Here is a 20,309-nt window from a genome sequence, read left to right as displayed (position 1 = left end):
AGAGCCTCTTGATGAAAATGAAAGAGGAGAGTGAAAAAGTTGGCTTAAAGCTCAACATTCAGAAAACTAAGATCATGGCATCCAGTCCCATCACTTCATGGCAGATAGATTGGGAAACATTGGAAACAGTGTCAGACTTTATTTTTCTGGGCTCCAAAATCACTGCAGATGGTGACTGCAGCCATGAAATTAAAAGACACTTACTCCTTGGAAGAAAAGCTATGACCAACCTAGGTAGCATATTAAAAAGCAGAGACAGTACTTTGCCAACAAAGGTCCATCTAGTCCAGGCTATGGTTTTTCCAGTGGTCACGTATGGATGTGAGAGTTGAACTATGAAGAAAGCTGAGCACCGAAGAATTGATGCTTTTGAACTGTGGTGTTGGAGAAGACTCTTGAGAGTTCCTTGGACTGCAAGGAGATCCAGCCAGTCCATCCTAAAGGAGATCAGTCCTGGGTGTTCATTGGAAGGACTGATGTTGAAGCTGAAACTCCAATACTTTGGCCACCTGATGCGAGGAGCTGACTCATTTGAAAAGACCCTGATGCTGGGAAAGATTGAGGGCAGGAGGAGAAGGGGATGACAGAGGATGAGATGGCTGGATGGCATCATCAAGTCGATGGACATGGGTTTGGGTGGACTCTGGCCGTTGGTGATGGACAGGGAGGCCTGGTGTGCTGGGGTTCATGGGATCGCAAAGAGTCGGGCACGACTGAGTGACTGAACTGAACTGATTCTGACTGGTGTGAGGTGATATCTCATTGTAGTTTTGATTTGCATTTCTCTGATAATGAGTGATATTGAGCATCGTTTCATGTGTTTGTTGGCCATCTGTATGTCTTCTTTGGAGAAATGTCTGTTTAGGTCTTTTCCCCACTTTTTGATTGGGTTGTTTATTCTGATATTGAGTTGTATGGGCTGCTTGTATATTTTAGAAATTAATCCTTTGTCAGTTGTTTCATTTGCTATTATTTTCTCCCATTCTGAGGGTTGTCTTTTCACCTTGTTTATAGCTTCTTTTGCTGTGCAGAAGCTTTTAAGTTTAATTAGGTCCCACTTGTTTACTTTTGTTTTTATTTCCATTACCCTAGGAGATGGGTTGAAGAGGATCTTTCCTCTGCCCATTTTTAAATTGAGTTGTTTGTCTTCTTATTATTAGGTTGTAAGCATTTTTTATATATTTGAGATATCAGGATATATCATTTTCAAATACTTTCCTCCACTCTGTGTGTTGTTTTTTTTTTTCACTTTCTCAATGGTGTCCAATTTATTTGTTGCTTGTACTTATGATATTATATCTAGGAAAGCATTTCCAAATACAAGGTCATGAAGATTTACATCTATGTTTACTTTTAAAAGTTTCATAGTTTTAGCTCTTATATTTCATCTTTGATTCATTATGATTTAATTTTTGTACATTGTGTGAGGAAGGGGTCCAAATTAATTCTTTTGCATACGGATATCTAGTTGTCCCAGCCAATATTTGTTGAAGAGACTCTTTGTTCTCCATTGAAAACAATCAAAAATAATATATAAGGTTTATTTCTGGGCCCTCAGTATTCTGTCCCATTGATGTACATGCCTGTCCTTGGGTCAGCACTGCACTGTCTTAATTACTGTAGCTTTGTGGAAAGTTTTGAAAAGAAGAACAGTGGATCTTCTAAATTTGTTTTTCTTTTTCAAGATTATTTTGGCTCTTCTGGGACCCTTGCATTTCCATATTAATTTCATGATCATCTTGTCAATTTCTGAAAAGCATCCAATTGGGATTTTGATAGGCATTGCACTGAATGTATATCACTTTGAGGTGTACTGACATCTTAACAATATTTGGTCTTCCAATCCATCAACATGGGATTTCTCTCCATTTATTAAGATCTGCTTTGATTTCCTTCAGCAATGCTTTGTAGTTTTCAGAGTATAATGTTGCATTTCTATTGTTAACTGTATTTCTAAGTATTTTATGCTTTTTGAAGTTATTGTAGTTGGAATTGTTTTATTAATTTTAGGTTTTGAATTGTACATTATATAGAAACATAACTGATTTTTATATATTGATCTGGTCTCCTAAAACCCAGCAGAACTATTTATTAGTTATAGTAATATTTTAATTTGATTTCTTAGTGTTTTCTGTATACAAGATCAAGTCATCTGCTGCTGCTGCTGCTGCTAAGTCGCTTCAGTCGTGTCCAACTCTGTGTGACCCCATAGACGGCAGCCCACCAGGCTCTACCATCCCTGGGATTCTCCAGGCAAGAATACTGGAGTGGGTTGCCATTTCCTTCTCCAGTGCATGAAAGGGAAAAGTGAAAGTGAAGTCACTCAGTCGTGTCTGACTCTTAGCTACCCCATGGACTGTAGCCTACCAGGCTCCTCCGTCCATGGGATTTTCCAAGCAAGAGTACTGGAGTGGGGTGCCATTGCCTTCTCCAAAGTCATCTGCAAATAGATATTTTTACTTCTTCCTTTCCAATCTAGATGCCTTTTATTTCTTTTTCTTACCTAATTGTTCTGGCTAAAACCTCCAGGACAATGTTAAATAAACCTGGCAAGAGAAGACATCGCTATCTTGTTCCTGATCATTGCTGTTGTTGCTCAGTCACTAAGTCATGTCCGACTCTTTGCAACCCCATGGACTGCAGCATCCCAGGCTTCCCTGTCCTTCACTATCTCCTGGAGTTAGCTCAAACATATATCCATCGAGGCTTGTCAGTTTTGCTGTTTTTCTCAAACCAACTTTTGTTTCTTTGATTTACTCTATTGCTTTTCTACTTTCCAATTCATCTATCTCTGTTCTAATTTTTACTATTTCCTTCCCTATGTTTGCCTTGTGTGTACTTTACCTTTTGTTCTAGTTTCTTCAGGTGAGAGGCTAGGGTATTGATGTGAGATATTTCTGCTTTTTAAGTAAAAGTCTTACAGCTATAAATTTCTCCCTAAACGCTGCTTTAGCTATATCCCATAATCTTTGGCATATTGTAGTTTTGCTTTTTTTTTAAATCTCAAACTATTTTCAAATTTCTCTTGTGATTTTTTCTTTGACACAGTAATTATTTAGGAGTGTTTTATTTAATTTCCACTTATTTGTGAATTTCTCAAATTTCTGTTATTTAGTTCCAATTTTATTCCTTTGTGGTAGAGACTATCCTTGTATGATTTCAATCATTTTAAATGCTTCAAAGCATATTTTATGGCCTAGCATATAGTCTGTTCTGGAGAATATTCCATATTCACTTGAGAAGATTATGTATTCTGCTGTTACTGGGTAGAATGCTCTATAGATGCATGCTTAGGTTTAGTTGGTGTATAGTGTTGTCCAAGTCTTCTATTTACTTATTAAAAAACAAGGATGGCTCACATATAACCATAAAAAACATTTTTGGCTTTTATTCAAACAGCCAACTGGGGAGTCATTGAAGGGTTCAATAAGATAAATTTTGCTGCTATGTGGAGAATTGTACTCGAAGAGAACAGAGAGGAGGAAATGAGACCAGGCAAGAAACTTCCACAATCCAGGGTAGGCCTGGACGTAGGTGGTGGCAGTTATTATGAAATGAATAGATATATTCTACATAAATTTTGGAGCTAAATTCAAGAAGACTTACTGATAGATATGTTGTTGAAGTGAGGAAAAAGAAGCAATTAAGGATAATGCCTAGATTTTTTCTTTAAATAACTGGATAAACAGTGGTGACTGCGATGGAGAAGATAGGAACAGGAGCCGTTTGGGAAAAATAGCAAAAGTTCTTGACATAATAAGTTTAAGGTATCTGCCAGATATCCAAATGAAGATGTCAAGTCGATAGTCAAATATACAATTTATATTCTCAGAGTAGAGTCTTGAAATAAACTTGAGAGTTATCAGCATATTCGTGGGATTTGAAGCCATGATCTGGATAAGATAACATAGAGAAAGAATACAGTGGCCCTCTGTATCTATGGCTTTTGCATCTGCAGATTCAACCAACCTCAGACTTTGATCTTCAACTGGTTGAATCCACAGATGTGAAACCCTAGGATAAGGAGGACTGGCTATATTCCTGTCCTATGCCATTTTATGTAAGACTTGCACATTTGCAGATTTTGGTATGTGTGCGGGCCTTCTGGAACCAACCCACTCTGTATATCAAGGGTTGACTATATAAAGAAAGAAGAGAAGAAAACCCAGCAGTGAGTCCTGAGTTACCACAATGTTAGGAGAAGTCTGCAAAAGAGACTAAAGAAGAGCATCCAGTGAGGTAGGGGGAAAATCAGCAGTGTCATGTCACAATATCCAAAGAAGAAAATGTTTTAACTTGGAGGGAAAAGTGAACGATGTCAAATGTTACAGAGAGTTCAAGTAAGATAAGGATAAAGTTTCTATTGTATTTGGCAAGATGGAGGTGGCTTGTTGCAATAACAGCAGTGGTTTCATTGGAGTGGAGAGGCCTGAAGCCAGATTAGAATGGGTTGAAAGTGAATAGGGAGGCAAGGAACTCCTCACAGTGTGTATACAGATAACTCTGTTGAAACATTTGGCTCTGAAGAGCAGAGAAATGAGGGAATAGCTAGAGAGGAATATTGGGTTGAAACAGGGCTTTTCTTTAATTATGGATAGTTTCTAGAGTTCTTATAAGTAGTTATTGTTATTATCATTATAAGCATTATTTCTCTGATGGTCATCATTACAAATTCTTCACTGAAGTATTCAGTTCATGCCAGAGTCCAGCTCCAGCAAGTCCAGGGGTTCCCTCAGGATGGAAGGCGTTGGTGATGCAAATGAGAAGACACAGTGAGTCTCGGTGTTTCCAAGTGTCTTCCAACTTTATTATTTTTAAGACAGCTTTTATATTTTTGTGGTACATAGAAACAAATGTAAAGCATAGAGTCATACCAATTCAGCTTAGTGGGCATACCAATTTAGCTTAATGGGCCTATGAATTCAGCTTAATGGGCCTATCAATTCAGCTTAATAGGCCAGCAGTTTTGACTTTCATTGAAACCATTTGCATGTTTTTAGTTACCAAAAGCCTCATTGTGTTTACATCATCTTCTGGCCTGGGGGCCTGCTAACATCTTGTGACTCTCCATTGATAAGGGTTGATCAGTCAGAACACTTTTGTATCAGGCACAACAGGAAAGAATTCATCAATAGAAAGTTTCAAGGTAAAACCTGTTTTCGGTAATTTACTCTACGCCTTGAGCTTAACAGAAAAGAATGTGGTCCATATAAAGTCAAAGAACAGCAAGCTGAAGGTCAGCTCCAAGTAAGAATCATCAGTTAAATCAACAATTGTCTTATTATTTGTATTAAAGCCAAACTTTTATACATTTTTAACTATTATGCTTTCATTATATAGGCTAAATACGTTAAGAGTAAAAACATAGTGAGTAAATATAGACTAAGTAACACTTTCACAAAGCAATATTTCTTATATTTCCTAACAAGCCTTTTTTCCTGTGAAGGGTTTTGTGCCCATAGGGGCTTTCTGTGTGGAGGCTCTCAATACTGTTTTATTATTAAGGAGCAGTCATGTATATTAGCTCTAAAGGCACAGGCTTATTTATTAAACAAACTAATATGTTAGCAAAAGGAATTTAGATCAGCATACTCTATATCCCAGATAATTTTATTTAGGGTGCTACTGTTCAGGGGCCTTGTTGATTTGAGGTTTCAGAATGATTTATTTAGAAGGAAATCGGGAAAGGCCTTTTGCTTAAGTCATAGAAAATAAGAAGAGGTTTTTTATAGTAAACATCAGAAAGACAGATATCTTTAAGGTGAGCGCTGAGGCAGCCTTCCGAGAATCCCTGAGGCCTGAGAAGCCGTGCTCAATCATTCCTCTTACTCATGACTCTGTCATTGGGTGGGATCTCGTGGGCTGGCTCCCGGCAAGTTCAGTTCAGTTCAGTCGCTCAGTCATGTCCTACTCTTCGCGACCCCATGAGCTGCGGCACGCCAGGCCTCCCTGTCCAACACCAACTCCCAGAGCCCACCCAAACTCATGTCCATTGAGTTGGTGATGCCATCCAACCATCTCATCCTCTGTCATCCCTTTCTCCTCCTGCCCTCAATCTTTCCCAGCATCAGAGTCTTTTCAAATGAGTCAGCTCTCCGCATCAGATGGCCAAAGTATTGGAGTTTCAGCTTCAACATCAGACCTTCCAATGCATACCCAGGACTGATTTCCTTAGGATGGACTGGTTGGATCTCCTTGCAGTCCAAGGGACTCTCAAGAGTCTTCTCCAACACCACAGTTCAAAAGCATCAATTCTTCAGCACTCAGCTTTCTTTATAGTCCAACTCTCACATCCATACATGACTACTGGAAAAACCATAGCCTTGACTAGACGGACCTTTGTTGGCAAAGTAATGTCTCTGATTTTTAATATGCTATCTAGGTTGGTCATAACCTTCCTTCCAAGGAGTAAGCGTCTTTTAATTGCATGGCTGCAGTCACCATCTGCAGTGATTTTGGAGCCCAGAAAAATAAAGTCTGACACTGTTTCCAATGTTTCCCAATCTATTTGCCATGAAGCGATGGGACCAGATGCCATGATCTTAGTTTTCTGAATGTTGAGCTTTAAGCCAACTTTTTCACTCTCCTCTTTCATTTTCATCAAGAGGCTCTTTAGTTCTTCTACAATTTCTGCCATAAGGGTGGTGTCATCTGCACATCTGAGGTTATTGATATTTCTGCCGGCAATCTTGATTCCAGCTTGTGCTTCCTCCAGCCCAGTGTTTCTCATGATGTACTCTGCATACAAGTTAAATAAGCAGGGTGACAATATACAGCCTTGACATACTCCTTTTCCTATTTGGAACCAGTCTGTTGTTTCATGTCCAGTTCTAAGTGTTGCTTGCTGACCTGCATACAGGTTTTTCAAGGGGCAGGTCAGGTGGTCTGGTATTCCCATCTCTTTCAGGATTTTCCACAGTTTATTGTGATCCACACAGTCAAAGGCTTTGGCATAGTCAATAAAGCAGAAATACATGCTTTCTTGGAACTCTCTTGCTTTTTCGCTGATCCAACAGATGTTGGCAATTTGATCTCTGGTTCCTCTGCCTTTTCTAAAACCAGTTTGAACATCTGGAAGTTCACGGTTCACGTATTACTGAAGCCTGGCTTGGAGAATTTTGAGCATTACTTTACTAGCGTGTGAGATGAGTGCAATTGTGCAGTAGTTTGAGCATTCTTTGGCATTGCCTTTCTTTGATATTGGAATGAAAACTGACCTTTTCCAGTCCTGTGGCCACTGTTGAGTTTTCCAGATTTGCTGCCATATTGAGCGCCGCACTTTCCCAGCATCATCTTTCAGGATTTGCGATAGCTCAACTGGAATTCCATCACCTCCACTAGCTTTGTTCGTAGTGATGCTTCCTAATGCCCATTTGACTTCACGTTCCAGGATGTCTGGCTCTAGGTGAGTGATCACACCATCATGATTAACTGGGTCGTGAAGGTCTTTTTTGTACAGTTCTTCTGTGTATTCTTGCCACCTCTTCTTAATATATTCTGCTTCTGTCAGTGAAGTATACCTACAAGTAATTTTTGGACTGATGATTTAATTCTGAAACACTTCTCTTCTGAACAGCACAAGTACTGAGATCTCAAAGCATTAATTATTATTTTTTTTCTAGTTTCATAAATAGGGAGATGGATAAGATAGAATCAGCCAGGAAAGAAGGAGGATTGAGCTGTATGAAAATGATGAACACAGGAAGAAGGCCAGCAGTAAAATGCTTGGATTTGGGTAGTGGTTGAAGTGGGATGGGGTGAGAGAAGTAGACAGTTGAGAGGCAAAGAGGAAGGATGTACATTTTATAAACCAGCTTGAGGATTCCAGCGAAAATGTTGATAGCATGATGTATTTACTGCTTCAGCAAAATTTTGCTCTTCAGAATCACAACAGAGCCTAGTGATTGCTTTAAGTATAGCTTGTCTACTAGGACGGTAGTAAACATCTACTCTCAGGCCTTTAGCACAAGTAGCTGTTCATTCATTGTACAGCTTTGAGCAAGTTACTTAACCTCACTTTCTTTCTCTCTTAAATTGTGTATTAGTAGGTATCTCATAGACTTGTTGTAAGGATTAAATTTAAAAAATGTGTGTAAAGTGCTTAGCATAGTGCCTATATTAGTTAGGGCAGACAAGCACTTGTTGAGCACCTACTATGTAATAGACCCTATAACAGGGATGTAGAAATGAGTAAGGTGTTTCTAATCCTGTGAGGTCTTACAATCCAATGTAGAGTCAGAGAAAGACTTCTAAACAGATAATTAAGAGTACTCCAAGAGTACTCATTCCAGCAACCCACTTACATGTCCACATGCAACATATTTTCTTCATTTAGAACTGTTTCACATATGAAACCTTTAACCTTAAAATTCCACACTAACCAAAAACTCCTATATATTCACCCCTAAGTAACTCCCTTACTCCCATTAAATTGCTCTGTGATCTCATGTCTTTGTGACCTCAGGTCTCTAGACCCATCCCTATTCTCCAGTCTTCCTGCTGTACCCTCCTTTACCACTTCCACTTCACCCCTTTTGCTGCCCACACTTTCACTAGCTTCCTCAATTCCCTCCTACTTATTACCTTCAACCACATCTGCTCTGCCAACCTCTAATCTTGGATGAACTTTATCATATGTTTTCTTTCCTTCTATTTTTTTTTGTCTTTATTTTGTTGTTCTTTTTCTAGATTTTTCAAATGAATGTCTAGTTTTTTCATTTTCAGCTTTTATTTCTTTTCAAATATAAACATTTCAGGCTATAGCTTTCCCTCTAAGTATTGCTTTGATTGCATCCCACAGACTTTGATAGGTAGTATTTTCATTTAGTTGAAATCAAAGTATTTTACAATTTTCAATATTATTTCTTCTTTGACCCATGGTTTATTTAAAAGTATGTTTTAAAATTTTCAAAACATATGTGGTTTTTCTATTTATTATTTTGTTGTTGATTTCTGGCTTAATTGCATTATGATCATTGAATGTCATTTGTATTATTTTAATCCTTTGTTTTGTGACCCAGTACATGATCAGTTTTGGTGAGTCTTCTATGTGTGCTTGAAGAGAATATGTATTCTGAAATTGTTGGGCTCAGTGTTCTATGCACTATTAGATTAATTTTGTTAATTGTGTTATTAAAATCTTCTGGATACTTATTGATTTTTTGTTCTATTTGTTCTACACTGAGAGTTGTGTTAAAAGTTATGACTGTGAACTTGTCGATTTCTTTTGTAGTATTATTGATTTTTACTTTATTTTAAGGCTATTATTAGGTTCATTTAAATTTAACATTTATATATCTTCCCCTTGGATTGTATTTTTATAAAAATGACCCTCTAAATCTTTAGTAGTGCTTTCTTGCCTTAAAATCTATTTTGCCTGATACTGACATAGAAGTACCAGCTTTTTGGGGGTTAGTATTTATGTGAAATGTCTTTTTCCATCCTTTTACTGTCAATGTCTCTATACCTTTATGTTTTAATGTAACTGTTATAAAAAGTATATGGTTGATTTTTTTTAAATTTAGTCTCTTTTAAACACAAGCATTTAGTTCATTGTATGTACATAAAAGTACTTATATATTTTATTTCAAATCTCTCTCACTTGAACTTCCTATTTATCTTATGCATGGTGTCTTGTTTTGTTGTGTGCTTAGTGATTTTCAATTACGATTTCCTCATTTCTTTGGAAAATCATTTGTGGGAGTATTTTGAAGTTTAGGATGAGGATGGGTTCCTGCAGAGAGGATTTACATTCTGCCAGTTGCTTGGTGGCACTACCAATCTGGGTCTACTTTAAAGTAAATTCAGAGCTTGAGGTATTTTGCAGCACCTGGGTAATGTGAATTTAGGCTGCAAATCTTTATTAGACAAGATTGTGCTTACAGCCTCTCCACCCAATGCCAAGGATGCTTTTCTCAAAGTCCCCTTACCTGGGTGTTTATGTATGTGTGTGTGTGTGTGGTGGCTTATTTCTGGTTCCCTTGTACACTGATACTTTAGCTCCTTGTCATTCCAATTTTATCTGGCGAGGAACCTCATTACACGTCCCACCTTGGGTAGGCTTTTGGCTTTGTGTTTTTAACATCACTTATGGCTTGTTCCCTGAAGTTTAAGTTCAGCGAATGTTCTCAAAGAAGAAACTTCATCAGTCTGCAATTGTTTCAACCCATTATTATACTCTTCCAATCCTCCTCCCCCATGCCCTCTACCCTTTACTCATTCCATAAGGTCAAGACATCCTACTTCATTACAAAAAAAAAAAAAAAGGGTTTTCAAATGGGAATTCCCTCAACTCTCCTTCATTCCATTCCTAAGTGTCCCCTCTATTCTCCCATCCTTTCCTGCTTCCTTCCTCTCTCTTGGAAGAAGGAGTATTCTTTCCTTTCTCCTTTCCAGGTCCTATGGTCTAGAATAGTGGTATCCAAAGTAAGTACTGGACCCAAAGAAGGTGGTAGACCCCTTCCAATACTCAAACTGTTTGATATTGATCTACAACTACATAAGCATTGAAATTGAGAGTAAGAATTTAGAAACATTTTTTAGCAATTTGATAAAGTAATTGTATATTCATTCGATCTAATAATGAGAAATTGGGGCTTATATTTTGAGTATCTGTTTTTCAGTGCATCTTTCTAGCAAATCATTTGTATTATATTTCACAAAAATACCAATATGCAACAGATTGGAAGTTTAAAAAACTGGTCCTCCACCACAGAGAGTTTGAAACGTAGTCGGCTAGAACCTATTTTGAAAAGTATTGTGCTAGAACTTATCTTCCCCTGACTTGTCTGAGACTCAGCTCTGAATCAGCCCTCTCCCCTCTCAGAGCTCCACTATCACTCACATTGGCAGTCTCACATTAAACGATCTTTCTTTGAACTTTGCCTACTGTGCTGCCATCTTATTTTTCACTTTTCATTTACTGCCAGCCTTCTTGACAGAATAAACCTCATATATACTGTTTCCTTTTTCCTTATCTCATCTTAAGTCCTCAAACCACAGCAGTCTGGTTTATGCCCTCACTACTGTTCCAACAAAAGCCACTAGTGACGTTCTATTGCCCAATTCATAGTGGCCCTTCCTGTCCTTATTTTGTATGACCTCTGCTCTGCATTTGTGACTCATGACCATCCCTTCCTTCCAGGACCTTTCTTCTCCTGTGTCTTCCATGACAGATTACTGCTTCTCTCAGTCTCTTTTGGGGTCTTTCTCCTACTCCAGCTACCTGCACCTCAGGCCCCTGACAACAGCCCTTTCTCTTGCTCTACATTTATTATTGTCATCAGTCTGTTCAACACCTGTAGTCTGATGACTCCCAAATCTCTAACTCCATCATTGACTTCTCTAACCAAGCTGCAGGCTGATATTTCAATTGACTTATTAGATTGTTTCACCTGGTGTCCCAAAGACACCCGAAATTCAACATATCTAAAACAGAACTCATTGTATACAACATGGCCCTCTTGGGTATTTCCTATTCTGGTTAATGTTGTCTCCATCTACTCAATTACCTAAGCTTGTGAATCATTTGTAACTCCTACTTATGTCTCACCTTTTACACTTAGTCCACCAATCTTACCTCAAATCTCTTTTCATTTCTATAGCCTTATGTCATCAATGCTCACCAAGAGCCACTTGATTATTCTCTCTGTATCCAGTTTTACCCCTACTCTTGTCCATTCTTGGCAGCATTATCAGAAGGAGCACTAAAAAAAATGCTGTTCTGCTGTGGTCATATCTCTACTTGAACCTTTTGTTAGAATCTCATTACCTTTAAGAAGAATCCCAACGTCTTTAACATTGCAGAAAGGAACATTTTCAATCACGCCCCAGACTAACTCCCTTGCCTTGTCTCTCACCATTATTCCCCACAAACTTTTTATATCAGTCAGATTATTGATGGTTCCCTCAGCATGCTATGCTCTATCACTTCCCTATTTTTATTTTAGGGAATTCTGTTCCCTTCTTTACCCATGTTATTAGTTCTTTTTGGAATTTCCCTCCCTACTTCTTTTCTAGTAAACTTCAACTTATCCTCTATGTCCTGAATTAAATATTGCCTCCTCTTTCAGGCCACTCTGATATTGTAGCTCTATTGTCTTCCTCTACTTAGTTTCTACTTCTTGAGGGTAAGGGCCATGTCTCTAGGTCCCTTGGCCCCATGACTAGAATATAATGCTTCTTGAGTGAATGCAAGGAGGAAAAGAGAAAGAAAAGAAGATATTCTCCATCAGTCAGACAGTCAGTTCAGTGGCTCAGTCGTGTCCAACTCTCTGCGACCCTATGGACTGCAGCATGCCAGGCTTCCCTGTCCGTCACCAATTCCCAGAGCCTACTCAAACTCGTGTCCATTGCATTGGTGATGCCATCCAACCATCTCATCCTCTGTCGTCCCCTTCTCCTCCCGCCTTCAACCTTTCCCAGCATCAGGGTCTTTTCAAGTGAGTCAGTTCTTCACATCAGGTGGCTAAAGTATTGGAGTTTCAGCTTTAGCATCAGTCCTTCCAATGAATACTTATTTCCTTTAGGATGGACTAGTTGGATTTCCTTGCAGGTCAAGGGACTCTCAAGAGTCTTCTCCAACACCACAATTTGAAAGCATCAATTCTTCAGCACTCAGCTTTCTTTATAGTCCAACTCTCACATCCATACATGACTACTGGAAAAACCATGACTTTGACTAGACGGACCTTTGTTGGTAAAGTAATGTCTCTGCTTTTTAATATGCTGTCTAAGTTGGTCATAGCTTTTCTTTCAAGGAGCAAGCATCCTTTAATTGCATGGCTGCAGTCACCATCTACAGTGATTTTGGAGCCCCCAGAAATAAAGTCTGTCACTGTTTCCATTGTTTCCCCATCTATTTCCCATGAAGTGACGGGACCAGATGCCATGATCTTAGTTTTCTGAATGTTGAGTTTTAAGCCACCTTTTTGACTCTCTTCTTTCACTTTCATCAAGAGGCTCTTCAGTTCTTCTTCACCTTCTTCCATAAGGGTGGTGTCATCTGCATATGAGGTTATTGATATTTCTCGTGGCAATCTTGATTCCAGCCTGTGCTTCAGCCAGCCAGGCATTTCACCTGATGTACTCGGCATATAAGTTAAATAATCAGGGTGACAATATACAGCCTTGATGTACTCCGTTCCCAATTTGGAACCAGTCTGTTGTTCCATGTCCAGTTCTAACTGTTCCTTCTTGACCTGCATACAGATTTCTCAGGAGGCAGGTCTGGTGGTATGGTATTCCCATCTCTTTAAGAATTTTCCACAGGTTGTTGTGATCCACACAGTCAAAGGCTTTGGTGTAGTCCATAAAGCAGAAGTAGATGTTTTTTCTGAAGCTCTCTTGCTTTTTCTATGATCCAAAGGATGTTGGCAATTTGATCTCTGGTTCCTCTGCCTTTTCTAAATCCAACTTGAACATTTGGAAGTTCTCAGTTCACGTACTGTTGAAGCCTGACTTGGAGAATTTTGAGCATTACTTTGCTAGCATGTGAGATGAGTGCAATTGTGTGGTAGTTTGAACATTCTTTGGCATTGCCTTTCTTTGATATTGGAATGAAAACTGACCTTTTCCAGTCCTGTGGTCAATGCTGAGTTTTCCAGATTTGCTGGCATATTGAGTGCAGCACTTTCACAGCATCATCTTTTAGGACTCCATATAGCTCAACTGGAATTCCATCACCTCCACTAGCTTTGTTCATAGTGATGCTTCCTAAGGCCCATTTGACTTCACATTCCAAGATGTCTGGCTCTACGTGAGTGATCACACCATCATGATTATCTGGGTCATGAAGATCTTTTATGTATAGTTCTTCTGTGTGTTCTTGCCACCTCTTCTTAAGATCTTCTGCTTCTGTTTGGTTCATCCCATTTCTGTCCTTTATTGTGCTCATTTGCATGAAATGTTCCCTTGGTATCTCTAATTTTCTTGGAGAGATCTCTAGTCTTTCCTATTCTATTGCTTTCCTCTATTTCTTTGCATTGATCACTGAGGAAGGCTTTCTTATCTCTCCTTCCTGTTCTTTGGAACTCTGCATTCAGATGGGTATATCTTTCCTTTTCTCCTTTGCCTTTAGCTTCTCTTCCTTTCTCAGCTATTTGTAAGGCCTCGTCAGAAAACCATTTCGCCTTTTTGCATTTCTTTTTCTTCGGGAATGGTCTTGATCACTGCCTCCTATACAATGTCATGAGTCTCCGTCCATAGTTCTTCAGGCACTCTGTTTATCAGATCTAATCCCTTGAATCTATTTGTCACTTCCACTGTATAATCGTAAGGGATTTGATTTAGGTCATACCTGAATGGTCTAATGGTTTTCCCTACTTTCTTCAACTTAAGTCTGAATTTTGCAATAAGGATTTCATGATCTGAGCCACAGTCAGCTCCCGGTCTTTTTGTTGTTGACTGTATAGAGCTTCTCCATCTTCAGCTGCAAAGAATAGAATTGATCTGATTTTGGTATTGACTCTCTGGTGATGTCCATATGCAGAGTTGTCTCTTATGTTGTTGGAAGAGGGTGTGTGCTATGACCAGTGTGTTCTCTTGGCAAAACTCTGTTACCCTTTGCTCTACTTCATTTTGTACTCCAAGGCCAAACTTGCCTGTTACTCCAGGTATCTCTTGACTTCCTACTTTTGCATTCCAGTCCCCTATGATGAAAAGGACATCTTTTTTTGGTGTTAGTTCTAGAGGATCTTGTAGGTCCTCATAGAATCGTTCGACTTCAGCTTCTTCGGCATTAGTGGTTGGGAAATAGACTTGGATTACTGTGATATTCAATGGTTTGTCTTGTAGACGAACAGAGATCATTCTGTCATTTTTGAGATTACACCCAAGTACTGCATTTTGGACTCTTTTGTTGACTATGAGGGCTACTCCATTTCTTCTAAGGGATTCTTGCCCGTATAATGGTCATCTGAATTAAATCTATCCATTCCAATCCATTTTAGTTCACTGATTCCTAAAATGTCGATGTTCACTCTTGTCATATCCTGTTTGGCATAAAGAATAAAGAGAGAGCCAAAGTGAAAACAATGCCCAATTGTGGATGTGATTGGTGATGGAAGTAAAGTCTGATGCTGTAAAGAACAATGTTGCATAGGAACCTGGGAATGTTAGGTCCATGAGTCAAGGTAAATTGGAAGTGGTCAAATAGGAGATGGCAAGAGCAACCAGGGAAGCCCATAAAGATGCGTGCCTGATCCTAATTTGACCCTCACCAGAAGGCTGGAATTTTGTCCTCTTTATTGTTGTATCCTAGCATAGAGCAGTGCTTGACTTGTAGTAGTCACTCAATAAACAGAAGTTACAGAATGCAACTGAGACTTACAAATGGCATAGGCCTCAGAGCTTAACAGTAGCCAGTTCACAGGGGATACCTTAGCACAATGCTCTGATAGCACAAATAGTAGTAAGCACTCAAGATGCAATGAGTTGTATAAGTATCTGAGACAGTTGACCCAACTGTCCCAATGACCTTCCCAAGTCATTGCCCATTTTGCCTTGTTGGATAAATTACATCACCCAATGTTCAGCTTTCCTTATATTTTCTCTGTTTCATCAGTTCCACAGTCCTACGCCAACTTTAGATTCCCTACTTCATTCATTTGAGAAATACCCCTTGAGTACTTACTACGTGCCAGGCATTATGCTAAAAGTTAGTGACCCCCTGGAACTTATTATTTCATAGGAGACAAACAGGCAAGACGGTTTCAAACAGTGATAAGCATTGAGGGAAAAATAAGACAGGGTAACGTTATAAGGGGTTACTTCAGACTGAGTGGTCAGAGAAAGCTTCTCTAAGGATATGAAACCTTAGCTAGAGGTTGAAGATCAGCAGTTGTGGAAATAGAAGCAGCTTGCTCCCTGGGAAGTGCTCAGTTTTTTCTGAAAAACTATGAAAAAAAAATTCTCAGCAAATGGAGGACAGTAAGGCAGAGATTGGAGATTTTAAGAGAGGAAATGAGCAAGGATGGGCAAATTGCCATCTTACTCAAATTTGTCTCATCCCTTTTGAACTATTTTTAGAGGTTGTTTCATTGTATGTAAAGGTTGGGAGGTCACTTAGAGATAACCCAGATCAGTGCTGTCCTTTATGTGGCTAAATGTCTCCCTGGTATCACAAGATGATTTGGGATGATTACAGATGAACATTATTTATTTTGATGTGCATTAAAAAATATATCTAAACATCCAATCTCTGAGTTCATAGTTACTATTGCTTAAAATGAGATTAAAGGAGGTTGAGCCAAGGCAGTTCACTTTCCAGAGACCAAATTGTCTGGCCAGAACAGATCATGGGTAGGCTTATGGGGATGAGGCTAAGGTGGGGAAGGCTGCCACCCCTACGTTCAGGGAACGAGAGAGAGCATAGCATGTCTGAACACCCTGCCTGTAATTTATGTAGTCTTTGGATGAAAACCGTGCAGATTATATACAAATGGAATATTTATTTGGCTTCTACCTTGAATACTTTCTGCAAAGAAATTATTTAGACCTTAAACATCTTAGAGACCCCAGAGGAGGGCATGGCAAACCACTCCAGTATTCTTGCCTGGAGAATCCCCATGGACAGAGGAGCCTGGCTTGCTACAGTCCATAGGGTAGCAAAGAGTCAGACACAACTGAACGACTAAGCACAGCACGGCACAAACATCTCAGAGACTGTCAGGGCCCCTTGGTAATCATGAGAAATACCTTCGCAGTTAGTCAGAACTGGATTCGAATCTCAGCTGTGCCACGTGATTGCTGTATGACCTTGGGCAAGTCGTCTAAACCTCACTGTGCCTTAGTTTCCTCATATGCAGAGATGAGGATTCTAAGACCTACTTCTTAGGGTTTGTTGAAAGAATTAAATGAGATAATATGCCTGGGAAGGACTTTCCCCAGTGCCTGGCAGATAGTAAGTACTCAAAATACATGATGCCTATAATTATCCAAGTTTTCTGGGGCAGTTCTGATTTCAGATGCTCTGTTCCATTTTCAGACTATGTGTTCCCATTTGAAATTCCAAACTGTGATCACTGTGCATTTCTCGTCAGCATAAGAGGGAGGCTTTGTTTTCTCAGGCACCAAGACATAAAACTGCCTCCGCTCCCTACACTTGATTTGAAACCCTCAGTTCTAGTCAGAGACATCTAATTAAGATCCAAAGCAGACTTGTGCTCATGAAAAACTGGCCGAGTGGGGCTGAGGGCAGGGGAAGTGGCATGATCTTGATCCCAGAAGTACTCAGTAGGTAAAGTCTGTAGCTTTCCATAGAAGTACACACAATTACCAGACAAACTAGAAGCCAGGGTAGGGGAGTCTTTCCACCAGGCATGATCCTTCATTTCCAGTTCTGTTTGAAGTTTTTGCTCTAACACAAAGGGGAAGTTCAGATGGTAGATGGCCTGACATTGCTAACGATCAGTCATTTTTCTAAATTATCCAAACTTCATTATAATTATATATATGCAATGCCTGTAATAAAACTGCATTGTAATTACACAGCTGTCAGCATCAGTATTCAACCTGCGGGCTACAACTGCCCTCTGACATTCATTATAATCAGGTTTTACCTGTTTACAAATAGCAGGGTGAGGAAACCCACCAAATGGGTTTTGCTCTGGAATCTATATGTCCATTAAGTTCAGCCAAAACTCATAGAAAATTGTCTTTTAATATATGAATCAATATGCATGTACCCAAACCATACCTTCCTTCTTTTTCAACTCTTAAATTCTGCATAATCGTGAAAATTTGATTAGACCCATCAATTCCTTTGCAGCTTCCAGAAACAGGAATGGCGATTAAGCAAAGGGCCAGCCAGGCAACTACTTGGGGTGCCAGTTTGAAAGGGGTGTTAGAAAACCTCTGGAATAAATCATAAATATGGTGCCGACTGCTTTGGGTTTCTTCCAGTTCTTTCCAAAATAATTTGTGAGATGGAAATTGGCCATCTCTCTTGCTAAGGTTGTTGGGTCCTTGAGTAAAAAAAAAAAAGTCAAAAGCAAAAAAAGCCAGCAGTCCTCACTGGTGCCAACCATATAATTTTTGTGATGAGCACATGCAAGTTAGAGGGTGTGCCACCAACTGTGAGATTAGCAAGCTGGGAGTTGCTTAAAGTGGGCAAAGCTCCACCATGAGCTGAGATTGTGAAATACCATAATTCTTGCCACAGCGCTGTTTATCAAGAATGAGGGGTTTATTTTCTTATCTGAGTTTTAAATCCTCTAATACACTTCCATGAAATTTGCCTGGTTTGAAAATTGCAAAAGGAAACTTAAGACAAAACAAAAACTAAAGGAAAATAGGAAATGGTCTGCTATCAAGAAAACAAAAGCAAACAAACGAAAAAGGCGGTGGGGGGGATTCTAAAATCTTTTAAATATAATTTTGTAACTATATCTATGTAAATTACCTCCACTGTATTCAGTTTTGAGTAACAAAACAAATGAAAGTAAGAAATGAGTAGGTTAAAATGCTAATTTAGGATTTTACTGTAGTTGAAGTCAGTAAATCATAGTGGTTAAACTCAAAGGCTCAGGTGTCAGACTGCCTTGAGCTTAAATCCTGGCTTCCCTACTAACTGTATGACCTTGGCTAAGTCACTTAACCTCGGGCCTCACATACTGAATGAGGATCAGTATGTGATGGAGATGATGATGATGCCAGTCTCTTAGGATTAAAGGAGATAGTTCATGTGAAGTGGTTCATACCTGACGATGGTAAGTGCTCAATAAATGGCAGCTGTTATTGTGGCAAGTATATGTGGTAAATTCTTTATTTTGAACATCATGCAAAAGGTTTACACTTTTATTAAGAGGATCTCAGTCTCTCCCTACTCTCATTAAATACATTTTGAGCATATATTTTTAAAATATTGAAGAAGCACCAGAACATGAGGCTGCCTGGGGCAGTTATTAATACATGTCCTGGCCAGTCTTGCTGAGGAGGGCAGTTGTGTCATCATCAGAACACTAGACTTAGACTTGGAAAATCTGGCTTCAAGTTCCATCTCTGCCACTTAATAGCTACGATATGACCATGAACAAATTATATAACCTCTCTGAGTTACAATTTCCTCATGTGAACATCAAGATGCCAATATATAAATAATAGATTGGTGGTGAGGATCAGAAGAGTGTATGTAAAAGCACCTGGCACCTATTAAGATCAGCAAATGTTTATTGAGTCTGAATCACAGAGAGAAAAGAATTCTATGGAAATTTTAATACCTATCTGTCATTGAGGATGATGGCTCAAGTTACTGGGCCACACTGATATCATCTTAAATTAGCTTCTGCTGTTTCCGGTGAAAAGGTCAGTATTGCTCTCAAATCCGCAAATCTCTAGGACCTAATTGTGTATGCCTGCTAAGATTATTTTTTAAAGCAGGGTGATAGAGTGTGCCTTAGATGGCAATGAAGTCCTTTCTAAATATACACAGTACTAAAAATGTGTTGAAATATTCCAAAGGTGCTGCCGTTAATGCCAACTTCAAGAATGATGAGCCAGTTGATGGTGGCAACCATAGTAAGATCTTTCAGTTTTTTGTTTTGTTTTAAATCACTGGCAAGATTATAGCCCAATTTCCTCTTTATTGACTATTGAACAATATTGCCTATTAGACACTCCTGGAATCCGTTTAGCTATGGCATAACCTGATTTAGTATACATAAAATTAGACTATGTGCAGAAATAGGAAAAGTGAACAGAAATACAATGACTCCAGGATACTCATAGACCTTATAAAAATATTTGACAACATTACCTGACTTCAACTCTGATAGTTATGGAGCGAATTTGGCTGTCTCTGGAAGCTCCTACTCAAAGACAGTAAGGTCAGCTAGATGGCATGGTAATATGTAAAGAGCCTTCACAAATGGCATAAATGAACCTATTTGCAGGGAAGGAAAGGATACGCACATGGAATGGACTTGTGGACACAGTGGGGGAAGGAGAGAGCGGGACGAATGGAGAAAGTAGCATCGACATATATACACTACCATGTGTAAAATAGATAGCTGGTGACACATTGCTATATAACACAGGGAGCCCAGCCTGGCTCTCTGTGAGACCTAGAAGGGAGGGATGGGGGGAGGGGAGGGAGGCTCAAGAGGGAAGGGATGTATGTATAATTATGGCAGATTTGCATTGTTGTACAGCAGCGACCAACACAACATTGTAAAGCAATTTTCCTCCAATTAAAAAAGTTAAAAGAATTAAAAAAAGACCAGTAGAAAATTGACATAGGATGTGAGCAGATTATTCAAAATGTCAAATGACCATACAAACGATCATATGAAAAAGTGTCCAATCTTACTGGT

General features: G+C 39.1%; 1 protein-coding gene across 1 annotated transcript in view; it reads left to right on the top strand.

Moving 5' to 3' along the window:
- Window positions 1–4,525: 4,525 nt before the first annotated feature.
- RTL9 (retrotransposon Gag like 9) overlaps window positions 4,526–20,309 on the top strand; it is a 129,456-nt gene continuing 113,672 nt past the window's right edge. The window contains exon 1 of the mRNA XM_081567289.1: window positions 4,526–4,772. The gene's annotated coding sequence lies outside the window, so the exon portion shown is untranslated. The remainder of the gene's footprint in view (window positions 4,773–20,309) is intronic.

The sequence above is a fragment of the Giraffa tippelskirchi genome, chromosome X, assembly GCF_054371585.1.
Source record: "Giraffa tippelskirchi isolate mGirTip1 chromosome X, T2T-mGirTip1v1.2.pri, whole genome shotgun sequence".
In the NCBI taxonomy this organism is placed as follows: domain Eukaryota; kingdom Metazoa; phylum Chordata; class Mammalia; order Artiodactyla; family Giraffidae; genus Giraffa; species Giraffa tippelskirchi.
This window is presented reverse-complemented; position numbering and strand designations above follow the sequence as displayed.